The sequence below is a fragment of the Pristiophorus japonicus genome, chromosome 14 (assembly GCF_044704955.1).
Source record: "Pristiophorus japonicus isolate sPriJap1 chromosome 14, sPriJap1.hap1, whole genome shotgun sequence".
Taxonomy (NCBI): Eukaryota; Metazoa; Chordata; class Chondrichthyes; family Pristiophoridae; genus Pristiophorus; species Pristiophorus japonicus.
In genome coordinates this window covers 50,747,286-50,774,387 of record NC_091990.1, presented here as the reverse complement: position 1 = coordinate 50,774,387, position 27,102 = coordinate 50,747,286, and positions in this window count along the sequence as shown.

Sequence of the window (27,102 nt, the reverse complement as noted above, 5' to 3'; positions counted from 1 at the left end):
CACGCTGCCCGAGACACGCTGCCCGAAACACACTGCCCGAGACACACTGCCCGTGACGTACTGCCCGAGACACATTGCCCGAGACACTCTGCCCGAGACACACTGCCCGAGACACACTGCCCGAGACGTACTGCCCGAGACACACTGCCCGAGACACACTGCCCGAGACACACTGCCCGAGACGTACTGCCCGAGACACATTGCCCGAGACGCACTGCCCGAGACACACTGCCTGAGACGCACTGCCCGAGACACGCTGCCCGAGACACACTGCCCGAGACACGCTGCCCGAGACACGCTGCCCGAGACACACTGCCCGAGACATACTGCGCGAGTCAGTCTGCCCGAGACACACTGCCCGAGACACACTGCCCGAGACATACTGCCCGAGACACACTGCCCGAGATACACTGCCCGAGACACACTGCCCGAGACACACTGCCCGAGACGTGCTGCCCAAGACACACTGCCCGAGACACACTGCCCGAGACACACTGCCCGAGGTACACTGCCCGAGACACACTGCGTGAGACCAGCCCGAGATACACTGCCCGAGACACACTGCCCGACACACGCTGCGCAAGACGTACTGCCTGAGACACACTGCCCGAGACGTGCTGCCCAAGACACACTGCCCGAGACACACTGCCCGAGACACACTGCGCAAGACGTACTGCCCGAGACACTCTGCCCGAGATACACTGCCCGAGACCCACTGCCCGAGACACACTGCTTGAGAAACATTTCCCGAGACACACTGCCCGAGACACACTGCCCGAGTCAGTCTGCCCGAGACACATTGCCCGAGACACACTGCCCGAGACGTACTGCCCGAGACACACTGCCCGAGACACACTGCCCGAGACGTACTGCCCGAGACGCACTGCCCGAGACACACTGCCCGAGACACATTGCCCGAGACGTACTGCCCGAGACGTACTGCCCGAGGCACACTGCCCGAGACGTACTGCCCGAGACACACTGCCCGAGACACACTGCCCGAGACGTACTGCCCGAGACACATTGCCCGAGACGCACTGCCCGAGACGCACTGCCCGAGACGTACTGCCCGAGACACGCTGCCCGAGACACGCTGCCCGAGACACGCTGCCCGAGACGCACTGCGCGAGTCAGTCTGCCCGAGACACACTGCCCGAGACACACTGCCCGAGACACATTGCCCGAGACGTGCTGCCCAAGACACACTGCCCGAGACACGCTGCCCGAGACACACTGCCCGAGACACACTACCCGAGACACACTGCCCGAGACACACTGCCCGAGATACACTGCCCGAGACACGCTGCCCGAGACACGCAGCCCGAGACACGCTGCCCGAGACGTACTGCCCGAGACACGCTGCCCGAGACACATTGCCCGAGACGTACTGCCCGAGACGTACTGCCCGAGACACGCTGCCCGAGATATGCGCCCCAAGATGCACTGCCCGAGACACACTGCCCGACACACACTGCCCGAGACGTACTGCCCGATACACGCTGCCCGAGACACATTGCCCGAGACGTACTGCCCGAGACGTACTGCCCGAGACACGCTGCCCGAGATATGCGCACCAAGACACACTGCCCAAGACACACTGCCCGAGACACACTGCCCGAGACGTACTGCCCGAGACACGCTGCCCGAGACATGCTGCCCGAAACACACTGCCCGAGACACACTGCCCGAGACGTACTGCCCGAGACACATTGCCCGAGACATTCTGCCCGAGACACACTGCCCGAGACACATTGCCCGAGACGTACTGCCCGAGACACACTGCCCGAGACACACTGCCCGAGACACACTGCCCGAGACGTACTGCCCGAGACACATTGCCCGAGACGCACTGCCCGAGACGCACTGCCCGAGACACGCTGCCCGAGACACACTGCCCGAGACACGCTGCCCGAGACACGCTGCCCGAGACACACTGCCCGAGACATACTGCGCGAGTCAGTCTGCCCGAGACACACTGCCCGAGACACACTGCCCGAGACACACTGCCCGAGACACACTGCCCGAGATACACTGCCCGAGACACAATGCCCGAGACGCACTGCCCGAGACGTACTGCCCGAGACACGCTGCCCGAGACACGCTGCCCAAGACACGCTGCCCGAGACACGCTGCCCGAGACACACTGTCCGAGACGCACTGCGCGAGTCAGTCTGCCCGAGATACACTGCCCGAGACACACTGCCCGAGACACATTGCCCGAGACGTGCTGCCCGAGACACACTGCCCGAGACACGCTGCCCGAGACACACTGCCCGAGACACACTGCCCGAGACACACTGCCCGAGACACACTGCCCGAGATACACTGCCCGAGACACGCTGCTCGAGACACGCAGCCCGAGACACGCTGCCCGAGACGTACTGCCCGAGACACGCTGCCCGAGACGCATTGCCCGAGACGTACTGCCCGAGACGTACTGCCCGAGACACGCTGCCCGAGATATGCGCCCCAAGACGCACTGCCCGAGACACACTGCCCGAGACGCACTGCCCGAGACGTACTGCCCGAGACACGCTGCCCGAGACACATTGCCCGAGACGTACTGCCCGAGACGTACTGCCCGAGACACGCTGCCCGAGACACGCTGACCGAAACACACTGCCCGAGACACACTGCCCGAGACGTACTGCCCGAGACACATTGCCCGAGACAATCTGCCCGAGACACACTGCCCGAGACACATTGCATGAGACGTACTGCCCAAGACACACTGCCCGAGACACAATGCCCGAGACACATTGCCCGAGACGCATTGCCCGAGACGCACTGCCCGAGACTCGCTGCCCGAGACACGCTGCCCGAGACACACTGCCCGAGACATACTGCGCGAGTCAGTCTGCCCGAGACACACTGCCCGAGACACGCTGCCCGAGACACGCTGCTCGAGACGCACTGCGCGAGTCAGTCTGCCCGAGACACACTGCCCGAGACACGTTGCCCGAGACGTGCTGCCCGAGACGTGCTGCCCAAGACACGCTGCCCGAGACACGCTGCCCGAGACACACTGCCCGAGATACACTGCCCGAGACACGCTGCCCGAGACGTACTGCCCGAGACACGCTGCCCGAGACACATTGCCCGAGACGTACTGCCCGAGACACGCTGCCCGAGATATGCGCACCAAGACGCACTGCCCGAGACACACTGCCCGAGACGTACTGCCCGAGACACGCTGCCCGAGACGTACTGCCTGAGACACACTGCCCGAGACGTACTGCCCGAGACACGCTGCCCGAGACGTACTGCCCGAGACACGCTGCCCGAGATATGCGCACCAAGACACATTGCCCAAGACACACTGCCCGAGACGTACTGCCCGAGACACGCTGCCCGAGACACGCTGCCCGAAACACACTGCCCGAGACACACTGCCCGAGACACACTGCCCGAGACGTACTGCCCGAGACACATTGCCCGAGACACGCTGCCCGAGACATACTGCGCGAGTCAGTCTGCCCGAGACACACTGCCCGAGACGTGCTGCCCAAGACACACTGCCCGAGACACACTGCCCGAGATACACTGCCCGAGACACACTTCGTGAGACCAGCCCGAGATACACTGCCCGAGACACACTGCCCGACACACGCTGCGCAAGATGTACTGCCCGAGACACACTGCCCGAGACGTGCTGCCCAAGACACACTGCCCGAGACACACTGCCCGAGACACACTGCGCAAGACGTACTGCCCGAGACACTCTGCCCGAGATACACTGCCCGAGACCCACTGCCCGAGACACACTGCTTGAGAAACATTTCCCGAGACACACTGCCCGGGACACACTGCCCGAGACACACTGCCCGAGACGTACTGCCCGAGTCAGTCTGCCCGAGACACATTGCCCGAGACACACTGCCCGAGACGTACTGCCCGAGTCAGTCTGCCCGAGACACATTGCCCGAGACACACTGCCCGAGACACACTGCCCGAGATACACTGCCCGAGACACACTTCGTGAGACCAGCCCGAGATACACTGCCCGAGACACACTGCCCGACACACGCTGCGCAAGACGTACTGCCCGAGACACACTGCCCGAGACGTGCTGCCCAAGACACACTGCCCGAGACACCCTGCCCGAGACACACTGCGCAAGACGTACTGCCCGAGACACTCTGCCCGAGATACACTGCCCGAGACCCACTGCCCGAGACACACTGCTTGAGAAACATTTCCCGAGACACACTGCCCGGGACACACTGCCCGAGTCAGTCTGCCCGAGACACATTGCCCGAGACACACTGCCCGAGACGTACTGCCCGAGTCAGTCTGCCCGAGACACATTGCCCGAGACACAGTGCCCGAGACGTACTGCCCGAGACACACTGCCCGAGACACACTGCGCGAGACGTACTGCGTGAGTCACTCTGCCCGAGACACACTGCCCGAGATACACTGCCCGAAACACAGACACGCTGCCCGAGACACACTGCCCGAGACACACTGCGCAAGACGCACTGTCCGAGAAACAATTCCCGAGACACACTGCCCGAGATACACTGCCCGAGACACACTGCCCGAGACGTACTGCCCGAGACACGCTGCCCGAGACGTACTGCCCGAGACACGCTGCCCGAGATATGCGCACCAAGACACATTGCCCAAGACACACTGCCCGAGACGTACTGCCCGAGACACGCTGCCCGAGACACGCTGCCCGAAACACACTGCCCGAGACACACTGCCCGAGACACACTGCCCGAGACGTACTGCCCGAGACACATTGCCCGAGACACGCTGCCCGAGACATACTGCGCGAGTCAGTCTGCCCGAGACACACTGCCCGAGACGTGCTGCCCAAGACACACTGCCCGAGACACACTGCCCGAGATACACTGCCCGAGACACACTTCGTGAGACCAGCCCGAGATACACTGCCCGAGACACACTGCCCGACACACGCTGCGCAAGATGTACTGCCCGAGACACACTGCCCGAGACGTGCTGCCCAAGACACACTGCCCGAGACACACTGCCCGAGACACACTGCGCAAGACGTACTGCCCGAGACACTCTGCCCGAGATACACTGCCCGAGACCCACTGCCCGAGACACACTGCTTGAGAAACATTTCCCGAGACACACTGCCCGGGACACACTGCCCGAGACACACTGCCCGAGACGTACTGCCCGAGTCAGTCTGCCCGAGACACATTGCCCGAGACACACTGCCCGAGACGTACTGCCCGAGTCAGTCTGCCCGAGACACATTGCCCGAGACACACTGCCCGAGACACACTGCCCGAGATACACTGCCCGAGACACACTTCGTGAGACCAGCCCGAGATACACTGCCCGAGACACACTGCCCGACACACGCTGCGCAAGACGTACTGCCCGAGACACACTGCCCGAGACGTGCTGCCCAAGACACACTGCCCGAGACACCCTGCCCGAGACACACTGCGCAAGACGTACTGCCCGAGACACTCTGCCCGAGATACACTGCCCGAGACCCACTGCCCGAGACACACTGCTTGAGAAACATTTCCCGAGACACACTGCCCGGGACACACTGCCCGAGTCAGTCTGCCCGAGACACATTGCCCGAGACACACTGCCCGAGACGTACTGCCCGAGTCAGTCTGCCCGAGACACATTGCCCGAGACACAGTGCCCGAGACGTACTGCCCGAGACACACTGCCCGAGACACACTGCGCGAGACGTACTGCGTGAGTCACTCTGCCCGAGACACACTGCCCGAGATACACTGCCCGAAACACAGACACGCTGCCCGAGACACACTGCCCGAGACACACTGCGCAAGACGCACTGTCCGAGAAACAATTCCCGAGACACACTGCCCGAGATACACTGCCCGAGACACACTGCCCGAGACACACTGCTCGAGAAACATTTCCCGAGACACACTGCCTGAGTCAGTCTGCCCGAGACACATTGCCTGAGACACCCTGCCCGAGACACGCTGCCCGAGACATGCTGCCCGAGACACACTGCCCGAGTCAGTCTGCCCGAGACACACTGCCCTAGACACACTGCCCGAGACACACTGCCCGAGGCACGCTGCCCGAGACACGCTGCCCGAGGCACGCTGCCCGAAACACACTGCCCGAGACACGCTGCCCGAGACACGCTGCCCGAGATACACTGCCCGAGACACACTGCGTGAGACACACTGCCCGAGACACTCTGCCCGAGATACACTGCCCGAGACACACTGCGTGAGACACACTGCCCGAGATATACTGCCCGAGACACACTGCCCGAGACCAGCCCGAGATACACTGCCCGAGACACACTGCCCGACACACGCTGCGCAAGACGTACTGCCCGAGACACACTGCCCGAGATACACTGCCCGAGACACACTGCGCAAGACGTACTGCCCGAGACACTCTGCCCGAGATACACTGCCCGAGACCCACTGCCCGAGACACACTGCTTGAGAATCATTTCCCGAGACACGCTGCCCGAGACAAACTGCCCGAGACACACTGCCCGAGACACATTGCCCGAGACGTACTGCCCGAGACACTTTGCCCGAGACATTCTGCCCGAGACACACTGCCCGAGACACACTGCCCGAGACGTACTGCCCGAGACACATTGCCCGAGACACACTGCCCGAGACATACTGCGCGAGTCAGTCTGCCCGAGACGCACTGCCCGAGACACACTGCCCGAGACGTACTGCCCGAGACACGCTGCCCGAGACACATTGCCCGAGACGTACTGCCCGCGACGTACTGCCCGAGACACGCTGCCCGAGATATGCGCACCAAGACACACTGCCCAAGACACACTGCCCGAGACACACTGCCCGAGACATACTGCCCGAGACACGCTGCCCGAGACACGCTGCCCGAAACACACTGCCCGAGACACACTGCCCGAGACGTACTGCCCGAGACACTTTGCCCGAGACATTCTGCCCGAGACACACTGCCCGAGACACACTGCCCGAGACGTACTGCCCGAGACACATTGCCCGAGACACACTGCCCGAGACATACTGCGCGAGTCAGTCTGCCCGAGACACACTGCCCGAGACACACTGCCCGAGATACACTTCCCGAGACACACTGCCCGAGACACACTGCCCGAGACACACTGCCCAAGATACACTGCCCGAGACACACTGCGTGAGACCAGCCCGAGATACACTGCCCGAGACACGCTGCCCGACACACGCTGCGCAAGACGTACTGCCCGAGACACACTGCCCGAGACGTGCTGCCCAAGACACACTGCCCGAGACACACCGCCCGAGGCACGCTGCCCGAGACACGCTGCCCGAGGCACGCTGCCCGAAACACACTGCCCGAGACACGCTGCCCGAGACACGCTGCCCGAGATGCACTGCCCGAGACACACTGCGTGAGACACACTGCCCGAGATATACTGCCCGAGACACACTGCCCGAGACCAGCCCGAGATACACTGCCCGAGACACACTGCCCGACACACGCTGCGCAAGACGTACTGCCCGAGACACACTGCCCGAGATACACTGCCCGAGACACACTGCGCAAGACGTACTGCCCGAGACACTCTGCCCGAGATACACTGCCCGAGACCCACAGCCCGAGACACACTGCTTGAGAATCATTTCCCGAGACACACTGCCCGAGACACACTGCCCGAGTCAGTCTGCCCGAGACACATTGCCCGAGACACGCTGCCCGAGACAAACTGCCCGAGACACACTGCCCGAGACACACTGCCCGAGACGCACTGCCCGAGACACACTGCCCGAGACGCACTGCCCGAGACACACTGCCCGAGACGTACTGCCCGAGACACGCTGCCCGAGACACATTGCCCGAGACGTACTGCCCGCGACGTACTGCCCGAGACACGCTGCCCGAGATATGCGCACCAAGACACACTGCCCAAGACACACTGCCCGAGATACACTTCCCGAGACACACTGCCCGAGACACACTGCCCGAGACACACTGCCCGAGATACACTGCCCGAGACACACTGCGTGAGACCAGCCCGAGATACACTGCCCGAGACACACTGCCCGACACACGCTGCGCAAAACGTACTGCCCGAGACACACTGCCCGAGACGTGCTGCCCGAGACACACTGCGCAAGACGTACTGCCCGAGACACTCTGCCCGAGATACACTGCCCGAGACCCACTGCCCGAGACACACTGCTTGAGAAACATTTCCCGAGACACACTGCCCGGGACACACTGCCCGAGACACACTGCCCGAGACACACTGCCCGAGACACACTGCGCAAGACGTACTGCCCGAGACACTCTGCCCGAGATACACTGCCCGAGACCCACTGCCCGAGACACACTGCTTGAGAAACATTTCCCGAGACACACTGCCCGGGACACACTGCCCGAGTCAGTCTGCCCGAGACACATTGCCCGAGACACACTGCCCGAGACGTACTGCCCGAGTCAGTCTGCCCGAGACACACTGCCCGAGACACACTGCCCGAGACACACTGCCCGAGACGTATTGCCCGAGACACACTGCCCGAGACACACTGCCCGAGACACACTGCCCGAGACGTACTGCCCGAGACACGCTGCCCGAGACACGCTGCCCGAGACACACTGCCCGCGACACACTGCGCGAGACGTACTGCGTGAGTCACTCTGCCCGAGACACACTGCCCGAGACACACTGCCCGAGATACACTGCCCGAGACACACTGCGCGAGACGTACTGCCCGAGACACTCTGCCCGAGACCCACTGCCCGAGACACACTGCTTGAGAAACATTTCCCGAGACACACTGCCCGAGACACACTGCCCGAGTCAGTCTGCCCGAGACACATTGCCCGAGACACACTGCCCGAGACGTACTGCCCGAGACACACTGCCCGAGACACACTGCCCGAGACACACTGCCCGAGACGTATTGCCCGAGACACACTGCCCGAGACACACTGCCCGAGACACACTGCCCGAGACACGCTGCCCGAGACACACTGCCCGAGACACACTGCCCGAGACGTACCGCGTGAGTCACTCTGCCCGAGACACACTGCCCGAGACACACTGCCCGAGATACACTGCCCGAAACACAGACACGCTGCCCGAGACACGCTGCCCGAGACACGCTGCCCGAGACACATTGCCCGAGACACACTGCCCGAGACACACTGCGCAAGACGCACTGCCCGAGAAACAATTCCCGAGACACACTGCCCGAGACACACTCCCCGAGATACACTGCCCGAGACACACTGCCCGAGACACACTGCTCAAGAAACATTTCCCGAGACACACTGCCCGAGATACACTGCCCGAGACACACTGCCCGAGACACACTGCTCGAGAAACATTTCCCGAGACACACTGCCCGAGTCAGTCTGCCCGAGACACATTGCCTGAGACACCCTGCCCGAGACACGCTGCCCGAGACACGCTGCCCGAGACACACTGCCCGAGTCAGTCTGCCCGAGACACACTGCCCTAGACACACTGCCCGAGACACACTGCCCGAGACACACTGCTCGAGACACACTGCCCGAGACACACTGCCCGAGGCACGCTGCCCGAGACACGCTGCCCGAGGCACGCTGCCCGAAACACACTGCCCGAGACACGCTGCCCGAGACACACTGCCCGAGATACACTGCCCGAGACACACTGCGTGAGACACACTGCCCGAGATATACTGCCCGAGACACACTGCCCGAGACCAGCCCGAGATACACTGCCCGAGACACACTGCCCGACACACGCTGCGCAAGACGTACTGCCCGAGACACACTGCCCGAGATACACTGCCCGAGACACACTGCGCAAGACGCACTGCCCGAGACACTCTGCCTGAGATACACTGCCCGAGACCCACTGCCCGAGACACACTGCTTGAGAAACATTTCCCGAGACACACTGCCCGAGACACACTGCCCGAGTCAGTCTGCCCGAGACACATTGCCCGAGACACGCTGCCCGAGACAAACTGCCCGAGACACACTGCCCGAGACACACTGCCCGAGACACACTGCCCGAGACGTACTGCCCGAGACACACTGCCCGAGACACACTGCCCGAGACATATTGCCCGAGACACACTGCCCGAGACACACTGCCCGAGACGTACTGCCCGAGACACGCTGCCCGAGACACGCTGCCCGAGACACACTGTGCGAGACGTACTGCGTGAGTCATTCTGCCCGAGACACACTGCCCGAGACACACTGCCCGAGATACACTGCCCGAAACACACTGCCCGAGACACGCTGCCCGAGACACGCTGCCCGAGACACACTGCCCGAGACACGCTGCCCGAGACACACTGCGCGAGACGTACTGCCCGAGACACGCTGCCCGAGATATGCGCACCAAGACACATTGCCCAAGACACACTGCCCGAGACGTACTGCCCGAGACACGCTGCCCGAGACACGCTGCCCGAAACACACTGCCCGAGACACACTGCCCGAGACACACTGCCCGAGACGTACTGCCCGAGACACGCTGCCCGAGACGTACTGCCCGAGACACGCTGCCCGAGATATGCGCACCAAGACACATTGCCCAAGACACACTGCCCGAGACGTACTGCCCGAGACACGCTGCCCGAGACACGCTGCCCGAAACACACTGCCCGAGTCAGTCTGCCCGAGACACACTGCCCGAGACGTGCTGCCCAAGACACACTGCCCGAGACACACTGCCCGAGATACACTGCCCGAGACACACTTCGTGAGACCAGCCCCAGATACACTGCCCGAGACACACTGCCCAACACACGCTGCGCAAGACGTACTGCCCGAGACACACTGCCCGAGACGTGCTGCCCAAGACACACTGCCCGAGACACACTGCCCGAGACACACTGCGCAAGACGTACTGCCCGAGACACTCTGCCTGAGCTACACTGCCCGAGACCCACTGCCCGAGACACACTGCTTGAGAAACATTTCCCGAGACACACTGCCCGGGACACACTGCCCGAGTCAGTCTGCCCGAGACACATTGCCCGAGACACACTGCCCGAGACGTACTGCCCGAGTCAGTCTGCCCGAGACACATTGCCCGAGACACACTGCCCGAGACGTACTGCCCGAGACACACTGCCCGAGACACACTGCGCGAGACGTACTGCGTGAGTCACTCTGCCCGAGACACACTGCCCGAGATACACTGCCCGAAACACAGACACGCTGCCCGAGACACACTGCCCGAGACACACTGCGCAAGACGCACTGCCCGAGAAACAATTCCCGAGACACACTGCCCGAGATACACTGCCCGAGACACACTGCCCGAGACACACTGCTCGAGAAACATTTCCCGAGACACACTGCCTGAGTCAGTCTGCCCGAGACACATTGCCTGAGACACCCTGCCCGAGACACGCTGCCCGAGACACGCTGCCCGAGACACACTGCCCGAGTCAGTCTGCCCGAGACACACTGCCCTAGACACACTGCCCGAGACACACTGCCCGAGGCACGCTGCCCGAGACACGCTGCCCGAGGCACGCTGCCCGAAACACACTGCCCGAGACACGCTGCCCGAGACACGCTGCCCGAGATACACTGCCCGAGACACACTGCGTGAGACACACTGCCCGAGATATACTGCCCAAGACACACTGCCCGAGACAAGGCCGAGATACACTGCCCGAGACACACTGCCCGACACACGCTGCGCAAGACGTACTGCCCGAGACACACTGCCCGAGACACTCTGCCCGAGATACACTGCCCGAGACCCACTGCCCGAGACACACTGCTTGAGAATCATTTCCCGAGACACACTGCCCGAGACACACTGCCCGAGTCAGTCTGCCCGAGACACATTGCCCGAGACACGCTGCCCGAGACAAACTGCCCGAGACACACTGCCCGAGACACACTGCCCGAGACGCACTGCCCGAGACACACTGCCCGAGACGCACTGCCCGAGACACACTGCCCGAGACGTACTGCCCGAGACACGCTGCCCGAGACACATTGCCCGAGACGTACTGCCCGCGACGTACTGCCCGAGACACGCTGCCCGAGATATGCGCACCAAGACACACTGCCCAAGACACACTGCCCGAGACACACTGCCCGAGACATACTGCCCGAGACACGCTGCCCGAGACACGCTGCCCGAAACACACTGCCCGAGACACACTGCCCGAGACGTACTGCCCGAGACACTTTGCCCGAGACATTCTGCCCGAGAGACACTGCCCGAGACGTACTGCCCGAGACACACTGCCCGAGACACACTGCCCGAGACGTACTGCCCGAGACACATTGCCCGAGACACACTGCCCGAGACATACTGCGCGAGTCAGTCTGCCCGAGACACACTGCCCGAGACACACTGCCCGAGATACACTTCCCGAGACACACTGCCCGAGACACACTGCCCGAGACACACTGCCCGAGATACACTGCCCGAGACACACTGCGTGAGACCAGCCCGAGATACACTGCCCGAGACACACTGCCCGACACACGCTGCGCAAGACGTACTGCCCGAGACACACTGCCCGAGACGTGCTGCCCGAGACACACTGCGCGAGACGTACTGCCCGAGACACACTGCTTGAGAAACATTTCCCGAGACACACTGCCCGAGACACACTGCCCGAGTCAGTCTGCCCGAGACACATTGCCCGACACACACTGCCCGAGACGTACTGCCCGAGACACACTGCCCGAGACACACTGCCCGAGACACACTGCCCGAGACGTATTGCCCGAGACACACTGCCCGAGACACACTGCCCGAGACACACTGCCCGAGACGTACTGCCCGAGACACGCTGCCCGAGACACACTGCCCGAGACACACTGCCCGAGACACACTGCGCGAGACGTACTGCGTGAGTCACTCTGCCCGAGACACACTGCCCGAGACACACTGCTCGAGACACACTGCCCGAGACACACTGCCCGAGGCACGCTGCCCGAGACACGCTGCCCGAGGCACGCTGCCCGAAACACACTGCCCGAGACACGCTGCCCGAGACACACTGCCCGAGATACACTGCCCGAGACACACTGCGTGAGACACACTGCCCGAGATATACTGCCCGAGACACACTGCCCGAGACCAGCCCGAGATACACCGCCCGAGACACACTGCCCGACACACGCTGCGCAAGACGTACTGCCCGAGACACACTGCCTGAGATACACTGCCCGAGACACACTGCGCAAGACGTACTGCCCGAGACACTCTGCCCGAGATACACTGCCCGAGACACACTGCGCAAGACGTACTGCCCGAGACCCTCTGCCCGAGATACACTGCCCGAGACCCACTGCCCGAAACACACTGCTTGAGAATCATTTCCCGAGACACACTGCCCGAGACACACTGCCCGAGTCAGTCTGCCCGAGACACATTGCCCGAGACACGCTGCCCGAGACAAACTGCCCGAGACACACTGCCCGAGACACACTGCCCGAGACGCACTGCCCGAGACACACTGCCCGAGACGCACTGCCCGAGACACACTGCCCGAGACGTACTGCCCGAGACACGCTGCCCGAGACACATTGCCCGAGACGTACTGCCCGCGACGTACTGCCCGAGACACGCTGCCCGAGATATGCGCACCAAGACACACTGCCCAAGACACACTGCCCGAGACACACTGCCCGAAACACACTGCCCGAGACACACTGCCCGAGACGTACTGCCCGAGACACTTTGCCCGAGACATTCTGCCCGAGACACACTGCCCGAGACGTACTGCCCGAGACACACTGCCCGAGACACACTGCCCGAGACGTACTGCCCGAGACACATTGCCCGAGACACACTGCCCGAGACATACTGCGCGAGTCAGTCTGCCCGAGACACACTGCCCGAGACACACTGCCCGAGATACACTTCCCGAGACACACTGCCCGAGACACACTGCCCGAGACACACTGCCCGAGATACACTGCCCGAGACACACTGCGTGAGACCAGCCCGAGATACACTGCCCGAGACACACTGCCCGACACACGCTGCGCAAGACGTACTGCCCGAGACACACTGCCCGAGACGTGCTGCCCAAGACACACTGCCCGAGACACACTGCCCGAGAAACACTGCGCGAGACGTACTGCCCGAGACACTCTGCCCGAGATACACTGCCCGAGACCCACTGCCCGAGACACACTGCTTGAGAAACATTTCCCGAGACACACTGCACGAGACAAACTGCCCGAGTCAGTCTGCCCGAGACACATTGCCCGAGACACACTGCCCGAGACATACTGCCCGAGACACACTGCCCGAGACACACTGCCCGAGACACACTGCCCGAGACGTATTGCACGAGACACACTGCCCGAGACACACTGCCCGAGACACACTGCCCGAGACGTACTGCCCGAGACACGCTGCCCGAGACACACTGCCCGAGACGCACTGCCCGAGACACACTGCGCGAGACGTACTGCGTGAGTCACTCTGCCCGAGACACACTGCCCGAGACACACTGCTCGAGACACACTGCCCGAGACACACTGCCCGAGGCACGCTGCCCGAGACACGCTGCCCGAGGCACGCTGCCCGAAACACACTGCCCGAGACACGCTGCCCGAGACACACTGCCCGAGATACACTGCCCGAGACACACTGCGTGAGACACACTGCCCGAGATATACTGCCCGAGACACACTGCCCGAGACCAGCCCGAGATACACTGCCCGAGACACACTGCCCGACACACGCTGCGCAAGACGTACTGCCCGAGACACACTGCCCGAGATACACTGCCCGAGACACACTGCACAAGACGTACTGCCCGAGACACTCTGCCCGAGATACACTGCCCGAGACCCACTGCCCGAGACACACTGCTTGAGAAACATTTCCCGAGACACACTGCCCGAGACACACTGCCCGAGTCAGTCTGCCCGAGACACATTGCCCGAGACACGCTGCCCGAGGCAAACTGCCCGAGACACACTGCCCGAGACACACTGCCCGAGACACACTGCCCGAGACGTACTGCCCGAGACACACTGCCCGAGACACACTGCCCGAAACACACTGCCCGAGATATGCGCACCAAGACACATTGCCCAAGACACACTGCCCGAGACGTACTGCCCGAGACACGCTGCCCGAGACACGCTGCCCGAAACACACTGCCCGAGACACACTGCCCGAGACACACTGCCCGAGACGTACTGCCCGAGACACGCTGCCCGAGACGTACTGCCCGAGACACGCTGCCCGAGACACGCTGCCCGAAACACACTGCCCGAGACACACTGCCCGAGACACACTGCCCGAGACGTACTGCCCGAGACACATTGCCCGAGACACGCTGCCCGAGACATACTGCGCGAGTCAGTCTGCCCGAGACACACTGCCCGAGACGTGCTGCCCAAGACACACTGCCCGAGACACACTGCCCGAGATACACTGCCCGAGACACACTTCGTGAGACCAGCCCGAGATACACTGCCCGAGACACACTGCCCGACACACGCTGCGCAAGACGTACTGCCCGAGACACACTGCCCGAGACGTGCTGCCCAAGACACACTGCCCGAGACACACTGCCCGAGAAACACTGCGCGAGACGTACTGCCCGAGACACTCTGCCCGAGATACACTGCCCGAGACCCACTGCCCGAGACACACTGCTTGAGAAACATTTCCCGAGACACACTGCACGAGACAAACTGCCCGAGTCAGTCTGCCCGAGACACATTGCCCGAGACACACTGCCCGAGACATACTGCCCGAGACACACTGCCCGAGACACACTGCCCGAGACACACTGCCCGAGACGTATTGCACGAGACACACTGCCCGAGACACACTGCCCGAGACACACTGCCCGAGACGTACTGCCCGAGACACGCTGCCCGAGACACACTGCCCGAGACGCACTGCCCGAGACACACTGCGCGAGACGTACTGCGTGAGTCACTCTGCCCGAGACACACTGCCCGAGACACACTGCTCGAGACACACTGCCCGAGACACACTGCCCGAGGCACGCTGCCCGAGACACGCTGCCCGAGGCACGCTGCCCGAAACACACTGCCCGAGACACGCTGCCCGAGACACACTGCCCGAGATACACTGCCCGAGACACACTGCGTGAGACACACTGCCCGAGATATACTGCCCGAGACACACTGCCCGAGACCAGCCCGAGATACACTGCCCGAGACACACTGCCCGACACACGCTGCGCAAGACGTACTGCCCGAGACACACTGCCCGAGATACACTGCCCGAGACACACTGCACAAGACGTACTGCCCGAGACACTCTGCCCGAGATACACTGCCCGAGACCCACTGCCCGAGACACACTGCTTGAGAAACATTTCCCGAGACACACTGCCCGAGACACACTGCCCGAGTCAGTCTGCCCGAGACACATTGCCCGAGACACGCTGCCCGAGGCAAACTGCCCGAGACACACTGCCCGAGACACACTGCCCGAGACACACTGCCCGAGACGTACTGCCCGAGACACACTGCCCGAGACACACTGCCCGAGACATATTGCCCGAGACACACTGCCCGAGACACACTGCCCGAGACGTACTGCCCGAGACACGCTGCCCGAGACACGCTGCCCGAGACACACTGTGCGAGACGTACTGCGTGAGTCATTCTGCCCGAGACACACTGTGCGAGACGTACTGCGTGAGTCATTCTGCCCGAGACACACTGCCCGAGACACGCTGCCCGAGACACGCTGCCCGAGACACACTGCCCGAGACACGCTGCCCGAGACACACTGCGCGAGACGTACTGCCCGAGACACGCTGCCCGAGACACACTGCCCGAAACACACTGCCCGAGATATGCGCACCAAGACACATTGCCCAAGACACACTGCCCGAGACGTACTGCCCGAGACACGCTGCCCGAGACACGCTGCCCGAAACACACTGCCCGAGACACACTGCCCGAGACACACTGCCCGAGACGTACTGCCCGAGACACGCTGCCCGAGACGTACTGCCCGAGACACGCTGCCCGAGACACGCTGCCCGAAACACACTGCCCGAGACACACTGCCCGAGACACACTGCCCGAGACGTACTGCCCGAGACACATTGCCCGAGACACGCTGCCCGAGACATACTGCGCGAGTCAGTCTGCCCGAGACACACTGCCCGAGACGTGCTGCCCAAGACACACTGCCCGAGACACACTGCCCGAGATACACTGCCCGAGACACACTTCGTGAGACCAGCCCGAGATACACTGCCCGAGACACACTGCCCGACACACGCTGCGCAAGACGTACTGCCCGAGACACACTGCCCGAGACGTGCTGCCCAAGACACACTGCCCGAGACACCCTGCCCGAGACACACTGCGCAAGACGTACTGCCCGAGACACTCTGCCTGAGATACACTGCCCGAGACCCACTGCCCGAGACACACTGCTTGAGAAACATTTCCCGAGACACACTGCCCGGGACACACTGCCCGAGTCAGTCTGCCCGAGACACATTGCCCGAGACACACTGCCCGAGACGTACTGCCCGAGTCAGTCTGCCCGAGACACATTGCCCGAGACACACTGCCCGAGACGTACTGCCCGAGACACACTGCCCGAGACACACTGCGCGAGACGTACTGCGTGAGTCACTCTGCCCGAGACACACTGCCCGAGATACACTGCCCGAAACACAGACACGCTGCCCGAGACACACTGCCCGAGACACACTGCGCAAGACGCACTGCCCGAGAAACAATTCCCGAGACACACTGCCCGAGATACACTGCCCGAGACACACTGCCCGAGACACACTGCTCGAGAAACATTTCCCGAGACACACTGCCTGAGTCAGTCTGCCCGAGACACATTGCCTGAGACACCCTGCCCGAGACACGCTGCCCGAGACACGCTGCCCGAGAAACAATTCCCGAGACACACTGCCCGAGATACACTGCCCGAGACACACTGCCCGAGACACACTGCTCGAGAAACATTTCCCGAGACACACTGCCTGAGACATACTGCCCGAGACACGCTGCCCGAGACACGCTGCCCGAAACACACTGCCCGAGACACACTGCCCGAGACGTACTGCCCGAGACACTTTGCCCGAGACATTCTGCCCGAGAGACACTGCCCGAGACGTACTGCCCGAGACACACTGCCCGAGACACACTGCCCGAGACGTACTGCCCGAGACACATTGCCCGAGACACACTGCCCGAGACATACTGCGCGAGTCAGTCTGCCCGAGACACACTGCCCGAGACACACTGCCCGAGATACACTTCCCGAGACACACTGCCCGAGACACACTGCCCGAGACACACTGCCCGAGATACACTGCCCGAGACACACTGCGTGAGACCAGCCCGAGATACACTGCCCGAGACACACTGCCCGACACACGCTGCGCAAGACGTACTGCCCGAGACACACTGCCCGAGACGTGCTGCCCGAGACACACTGCGCGAGACGTACTGCCCGAGACACACTGCTTGAGAAACATTTCCCGAGACACACTGCCCGAGACACACTGCCCGAGTCAGTCTGCCCGAGACACATTGCCCGACACACACTGCCCGAGACGTACTGCCCGAGACACACTGCCCGAGACACACTGCCCGAGACACACTGCCCGAGACGTATTGCCCGAGACACACTGCCCGAGACACACTGCCCGAGACACACTGCCCGAGACGTACTGCCCGAGACACGCTGCCCGAGACACACTGCCCGAGACACACTGCCCGAGACACACTGCGCGAGACGTACTGCGTGAGTCACTCTGCCCGAGACACACTGCCCGAGACACACTGCTCGAGACACACTGCCCGAGACACACTGCCCGAGGCACGCTGCCCGAGACACGCTGCCCGAGGCACGCTGCCCGAAACACACTGCCCGAGACACGCTGCCCGAGACACACTGCCCGAGATACACTGCCCGAGACACACTGCGTGAGACACACTGCCCGAGATATACTGCCCGAGACACACTGCCCGAGACCAGCCCGAGATACACCGCCCGAGACACACTGCCCGACACACGCTGCGCAAGACGTACTGCCCGAGACACACTGCCCGAGATACACTGCCCGAGACACACTGCGCAAGACGTACTGCCCGAGACACTCTGCCCGAGATACACTGCCCGAGACACACTGCGCAAGACGTACTGCCCGAGACCCTCTGCCCGAGATACACTGCCCGAGACCCACTGCCCGAAACACACTGCTTGAGAATCATTTCCCGAGACACACTGCCCGAGACACACTGCCCGAGTCAGTCTGCCCGAGACACATTGCCCGAGACACGCTGCCCGAGACAAACTGCCCGAGACACACTGCCCGAGACACACTGCCCGAGACGCACTGCCCGAGACACACTGCCCGAGACGCACTGCCCGAGACACACTGCCCGAGACGTACTGCCCGAGACACGCTGCCCGAGACACATTGCCCGAGACGTACTGCCCGCGACGTACTGCCCGAGACACGCTGCCCGAGATATGCGCACCAAGACACACTGCCCAAGACACACTGCCCGAGACACACTGCCCGAAACACACTGCCCGAGACACACTGCCCGAGACGTACTGCCCGAGACACTTTGCCCGAGACATTCTGCCCGAGACACACTGCCCGAGACGTACTGCCCGAGACACACTGCCCGAGACACACTGCCCGAGACGTAGTGCCCGAGACACATTGCCCGAGACACACTGCCCGAGACATACTGCGCGAGTCAGTCTGCCCGAGACACACTGCCCGAGACACACTGCCCGAGATACACTTCCCGAGACACACTGCCCGAGACACACTGCCCGAGACACACTGCCCGAGATACACTGCCCGAGACACACTACGTGAGACCAGCCCGAGATACACTGCCCGAGACACACTGCCCGACACACGCTGCGCAAGACGTACTGCCCGAGACACACTGCCCGAGACGTGCTGCCCAAGACACACTGCCCGAGACACACTGCCCGAGAAACACTGCGCGAGACGTACTGCCCGAGACACTCTGCCCGAGATACACTGCCCGAGACCCACTGCCCGAGACACACTGCTTGAGAAACATTTCCCGAGACACACTGCACGAGACAAACTGCCCGAGTCAGTCTGCCCGAGACACATTGCCCGAGACACACTGCCCGAGACATACTGCCCGAGACACACTGCCCGAGACACACTGCCCGAGACACACTGCCCGAGACGTATTGCACGAGACACACTGCCCGAGACACACTGCCCGAGACACACTGCCCGAGACGTACTGCCCGAGACACGCTGCCCGAGACACACTGCCCGAGACGCACTGCCCAAGACACACTGCGCGAGACGTACTGCGTGAGTCACTCTGCCCGAGACACACTGCCCGAGACACACTGCTCGAGACACACTGCCCGAGACACACTGCCCGAGGCACGCTGCCCGAGACACGCTGCCCGAGGCACGCTGCCCGAAACACACTGCCCGAGACACGCTGCCCGAGACACACTGCCCGAGATACACTGCCCGAGACACACTGCGTGAGACACACTGCCCGAGATATACTGCCCGAGACACACTGCCCGAGACCAGCCCGAGATACACTGCCCGAGACACACTGCCCGACACACGCTGCGCAAGACGTACTGCCCGAGACACACTGCCCGAGATACACTGCCCGAGACACACTGCACAAGACGTACTGCCCGAGACACTCTGCCCGAGATACACTGCCCGAGACCCACTGCCCGAGACACACTGCTTGAGAAACATTTCCCGAGACACACTGCCCGAGACACACTGCCCGAGTCAGTCTGCCCGAGACACATTGCCCGAGACACGCTGCCCGAGGCAAACTGCCCGAGACACACTGCCCGAGACACACTGCCCGAGACACACTGCCCGAGACGTACTGCCCGAGACACACTGCCCGAGACACACTGCCCGAGACATATTGCCCGAGACACACTGCCCGAGACACACTGCCCGAGACGTACTGCCCGAGACACGCTGCCCGAGACACGCTGCCCGAGACACACTGTGCGAGACGTACTGCGTGAGTCATTCTGCCCGAGACACACTGTGCGAGACGTACTGCGTGAGTCATTCTGCCCGAGACACACTGCCCGAGACACGCTGCCCGAGACACGCTGCCCGAGACACACTGCCCGAGACACGCTGCCCGAGACACACTGCGCGAGACGTACTGCCCGAGACACGCTGCCCGAGACACACTGCCCGAAACACACTGCCCGAGATATGCGCACCAAGACACATTGCCCAAGACACACTGCCCGAGACGTACTGCCCGAGACACGCTGCCCGAGACACGCTGCCCGAAACACACTGCCCGAGACACACTGCCCGAGACACACTGCCCGAGACGTACTGCCCGAGACACGCTGCCCGAGACGTACTGCCCGAGACACGCTGCCCGAGACACGCTGCCCGAAACACACTGCCCGAGACACACTGCCCGAGACACACTGCCCGAGACGTACTGCCCGAGACACATTGCCCGAGACACGCTGCCCGAGACATACTGCGCGAGTCAGTCTGCCCGAGACACACTGCCCGAGACGTGCTGCCCAAGACACACTGCCCGAGACACACTGCCCGAGATACACTGCCCGAGACACACTTCGTGAGACCAGCCCGAGATACACTGCCCGAGACACACTGCCCGACACACGCTGCGCAAGACGTACTGCCCGAGACACACTGCCCGAGACGTGCTGCCCAAGACACACTGCCCGAGACACCCTGCCCGAGACACACTGCGCAAGACGTACTGCCCGAGACACTCTGCCTGAGATACACTGCCCGAGACCCACTGCCCGAGACACACTGCTTGAGAAACATTTCCCGAGACACACTGCCCGGGACACACTGCCCGAGTCAGTCTGCCCGAGACACATTGCCCGAGACACACTGCCCGAGACGTACTGCCCGAGTCAGTCTGCCCGAGACACATTGCCCGAGACACACTGCCCGAGACGTACTGCCCGAGACACACTGCCCGAGACACACTGCGCGAGACGTACTGCGTGAGTCACTCTGCCCGAGACACACTGCCCGAGATACACTGCCCGAAACACAGACACGCTGCCCGAGACACACTGCCCGAGACACACTGCGCAAGACGCACTGCCCGAGAAACAATTCCCGAGACACACTGCCCGAGATACACTGCCCGAGACACACTGCCCGAGACACACTGCTCGAGAAACATTTCCCGAGACACACTGCCTGAGTCAGTCTGCCCGAGACACATTGCCTGAGACACCCTGCCCGAGACACGCTGCCCGAGACACGCTGCCCGAGACACACTGCCCGAGTCAGTCTGCCCGAGACACACTGCCCTAGACACACTGCCCGAGACACACTGCCCGAGGCACGCTGCCCGGGACACGCTGCCCGAGGCACGCTGCCCGAAACACACTGCCCGAGACACGCTGCCCGAGACACGCTGCCCGAGATACACTGCCCGAGACACACTGCGTGAGACACACTGCCCGAGATATACTGCCCAAGACACACTGCCCGAGACCAGCCCGAGATACACTGCCCGAGACACACTGCCCGACACACGCTGCGCAAGACGTACTGCCCGAGACACACTGCCCGAGATACACTGCCCGAGACACACTGCGCAAGACGTACTGCCCGAGACACTCTGCCCGAGATACACTGCCCGAGAACCACTGCCCGAGACACACTGCCCGAGACACATTGCCCGAGATACGCTGCCCGAGACAAACTGCCCGAGACACACTGCCCGAGACACACTGCCCGAGACGCACTGCCCGAGACACACTGCCCGAGACGCACTGCCCGAGACACACTGCCCGAGACGTACTGCCCGAGACACGCTGCCCGAGACACATTGCCCGAGACGTACTGCCCGCGACGTACTGCCCGAGACACGCTGCCCGAGATATGCGCACCAAGACACACTGCCCAAGACACACTGCCCGAGACACACTGCCTGAGACATACTGCCCGAGACACGCTGCCCGAGACACGCTGCCCGAAACACACTGCCCGAGACACACTGCCCGAGACGTACTGCCCGAGACACTTTGCCCGAGACATTCTGCCCGAGACACACTGCCCGAGACGTACTGCCCGAGACACACTGCCCGAGACACACTGCCCGAGACGTACTGCCCGAGACACATTGCCCGAGACACACTGCCCGAGACATACTGCGCGAGTCAGTCTGCCCGAGACACACTGCCCGAGACACACTGCCCGAGATACACTTCCCGAGACACACTGCCCGAGACACACTGCCCGAGACACACTGCCCGAGATACACTGCCCGAGACACACTGCGTGAGACCAGCCCGAGATACACTGCCCGAGACACACTGCCCGACACACGCTGCGCAAGACGTACTGCCCGAGACACACTGCCCGAGACGTGCTGCCCAAGACACACTGCCCGAGACACACTGCCCGAGACACACTGCGCGAGACGTACTGCCCGAGACACTCTGCCCGAGATACACTGCCCGAGACCCACTGCCCGAGACACACTGCTTGAGAAACATTTCCCGAGACACACTGCCCGAGACACACTGCCCGAGTCAGTCTGCCCGAGACACATTGCCCGAGACACACTGCCCGAGACGTACTGCCCGAGACACACTGCCCGAGACACACTGCCCGAGACACACTGCCCGAGACGTATTGCCCGAGACACACTGCCCGAGACACACTGCCCGAGACACACTGCCCGAGACGTACTGCCCGAGACACGCTGCCCGAGACACACTGCCCGAGACACACTGCCCGAGACACACTGCGCAAGACGTACTGCCCGAGACACACTGCCCGAGACGTGCTGCCCAAGACACACTGCCCGAGACACACTGCCCGAGACACACTGCGCGAGACGTACTGCCCGAGACACTCTGCCCGAGATACACTGCCCGAGACCCACTGCCCGAGACATACTGCTTGAGAAACATTTCACGAGACACACTGCCCGAGAAACACTGCCCGAGTCAGTCTGCCCGAGACACATTGCCCGAGACACACTGCCCGAGACGTACTGCCCGAGACACACTGCCCGAGACACACTGCCCGAGACACACTGCCCGAGACGTATTGCCCGAGACACACTGCCCGAGACACACTGCCCGAGACACACTGCCCGAGACACACTGCGCGAGACGTACTGCGTGAGTCACTCTGCCCGAGACACACTGCCCGAGACACACTGCCCGAGATACACTGCCCGAGACACACTGCGCGAGACGTACTGCCCGAGACACTCTGCCCGAGATACACTGCCCGAGACCCACTGCCCGAGACACACTGCTTGAGAAACATTTCCCGAGACACACTGCCCGAGACACACTGCCCGAGTCAGTCTGCCCGAGACACATTGCCCGAGACACACTGCCCGAGACACACTGCCCGAGACGTATTGCCCGAGACACACTGCCCGAGACACACTGCCCGAGACACACTGCCCGAGACGTACTGCCCGAGACACGCTGCCCGAGACACGCTGCCCGAGACACGCTGCCCGAGACACACTGCCCGAGACACACTGCGCGAGACGTACTGCGTGAGTCACTCTGCCCGAGACACACTGCCCGAGACACACTGCCCGAGATACACTGCCCGAAACACAGACACGCTGCCCGAGACACGCTGCCCGAGACACGCTGCCCGAGACACATTGCCCGAGACACACTGCCCGAGACACACTGCGCAAGACGCACTGCCCGAGAAACAATTCCCGAGACACACTGCCCGAGATACACTGCCCGAGACACACTGCCCGAGACACACTGCTCAAGAAACATTTCCCGAGACACACTGCCCGAGATACACTGCCCGAGACACACTGCCCGAGACACACTGCTCGAGAAACATTTCCCGAGACACACTGCCCGAGTCAGTCTGCCCGAGACACATTGCCTGAGACACCCTGCCCGAGACACGCTGCCCGAGACACGCTGCCCGAGACACACTGCCCGAGTCAGTCTGCCCGAGACACACTGCCCTAGACACACTGCCCGAGACACACTGCCCGAGACACACTGCTCGAGACACACTGCCCGAGACACACTGCCTGAGGCACGCTGCCCGAGACACGCTGCCCGAGGCACGCTGCCCGAAACACACTGCCCGAGACACGCTGCCCGAGACACGCTGCCCGAGACACACTGCCCGAGATACACTGCCCGAGACACACTGCCCGAGACCAGCCCGAGATACACTGCCCGAGACACACTGCCCGACACACGCTGCGCAAGACGTACTGCCCGAGACACACTGCCCGAGATACACTGCCCGAGACACACTGCGCAAGACGTACTGCCCGAGACACTCTGCCCGAGATACACTGCCCGAGACCCACTGCCCGAGACACACTGCTTGAGAAACATTTCCCGAGACACACTGCCCGAGACACACTGCCCGAGTCAGTCTGCCCGAGACACATTGCCCGAGACACGCTGCCCGAGACAAACTGCCCGAGACACACTGCCCGAGACACACTGCCCGAGACACACTGCCCGAGACGTACTGCCCGAGACACACTGCCCGAGACACACTGCCCGAGACATATTGCCCGAGACACACTGCCCGAGACACACTGCCCGAGACGTACTGCCCGAGACACGCTGCCCGAGACGTACTGCGTGAGTCATTCTGCCCGAGACACACTGCCCGAGACACACTGCCCGAGATACACTGCCCGAAACACACTGCCCGAGACACGCTGCCCGAGACACGCTGCCCGAGACACACTGCCCGAGACATGCTGCCCGAGACACACTGCGCGAGACACACTGCCCGAGACACACTGCCCGAGACACACTGCCGAAATACACTGCCCGAGACACACTGCCCGAGACACACTGCCCGAGACACACTGCGCAAGACGCACTGCCCGAGAAACAATTCCCGAGACACACTGCCCGAGACACACTGCCCGAGATACACTGCCCGAGACACACTGCCCGAGATACACTGCCCGAGACACACTGCCCGAGACACACTGCTCGAGAAACATTTCCCGAATCACACTGCCCGAGTCAGTCTGCCCGAGACACATTGCCTGAGACACCCTGCCCGAGACACGCTGCCCGAGGCACGCTGCCCGAGACACACTGCCCGAGTCAATCTGCCCGAGACACACTGCCCTAGACACACTGCCCGAGACACACTGCTCGGGACACACTGCCCGAGACACACTGCCCGAGGCACGCTGCCCGAGACACGCTGCCCGAGGCACGCTGCCCGAAACACACTGCCCGAGACACACTGCCCGAGACACACTGCCCGAGACGTACTGCCCGAGACACACTGCCCGAGACACACTGCCCGAGACACACTGCCCGAGACGTATTGCCCGAGACACACTGCCCGAGACACACTGCCCGAGACACACTGCCCGAGACACACTGCGCGAGACGTACTGCGTGAGTCACTCTGCCCGAGACACACTGCCCGAGACACACTGCCCGAGATACACTGCCCGAGACACACTGCGCGAGACGTACTGCCCGAGACACTCTGCCCGAGATACACTGCCCGAGACCCACTGCCCGAGACACACTGCTTGAGAAACATTTCCCGAGACACACTGCCCGAGACACACTGCCCGAGTCAGTCTGCCCGAGACACATTGCCCGAGACACACTGCCCGAGACACACTGCCCGAGACGTATTGCCCGAGACACACTGCCCGAGACACACTGCCCGAGACACACTGCCCGAGACGTACTGCCCGAGACACGCTGCCCGAGACACGCTGCCCGAGACACGCTGCCCGAGACACACTGCCCGAGACACACTGCGCGAGACGTACTGCGTGAGTCACTCTGCCCGAGACACACTGCCCGAGACACACTGCCCGAGATACACTGCCCGAAACACAGACACGCTGCCCGAGACACGCTGCCCGAGACACGCTGCCCGAGACACATTGCCCGAGACACACTGCCCGAGACACACTGCGCAAGACGCACTGCCCGAGAAACAATTCCCGAGACACACTGCCCGAGATACACTGCCCGAGACACACTGCCCGAGACACACTGCTCAAGAAACATTTCCCGAGACACACTGCCCGAGATACACTGCCCGAGACACACTGCCCGAGACACACTGCTCGAGAAACATTTCCCGAGACACACTGCCCGAGTCAGTCTGCCCGAGACACATTGCCTGAGACACC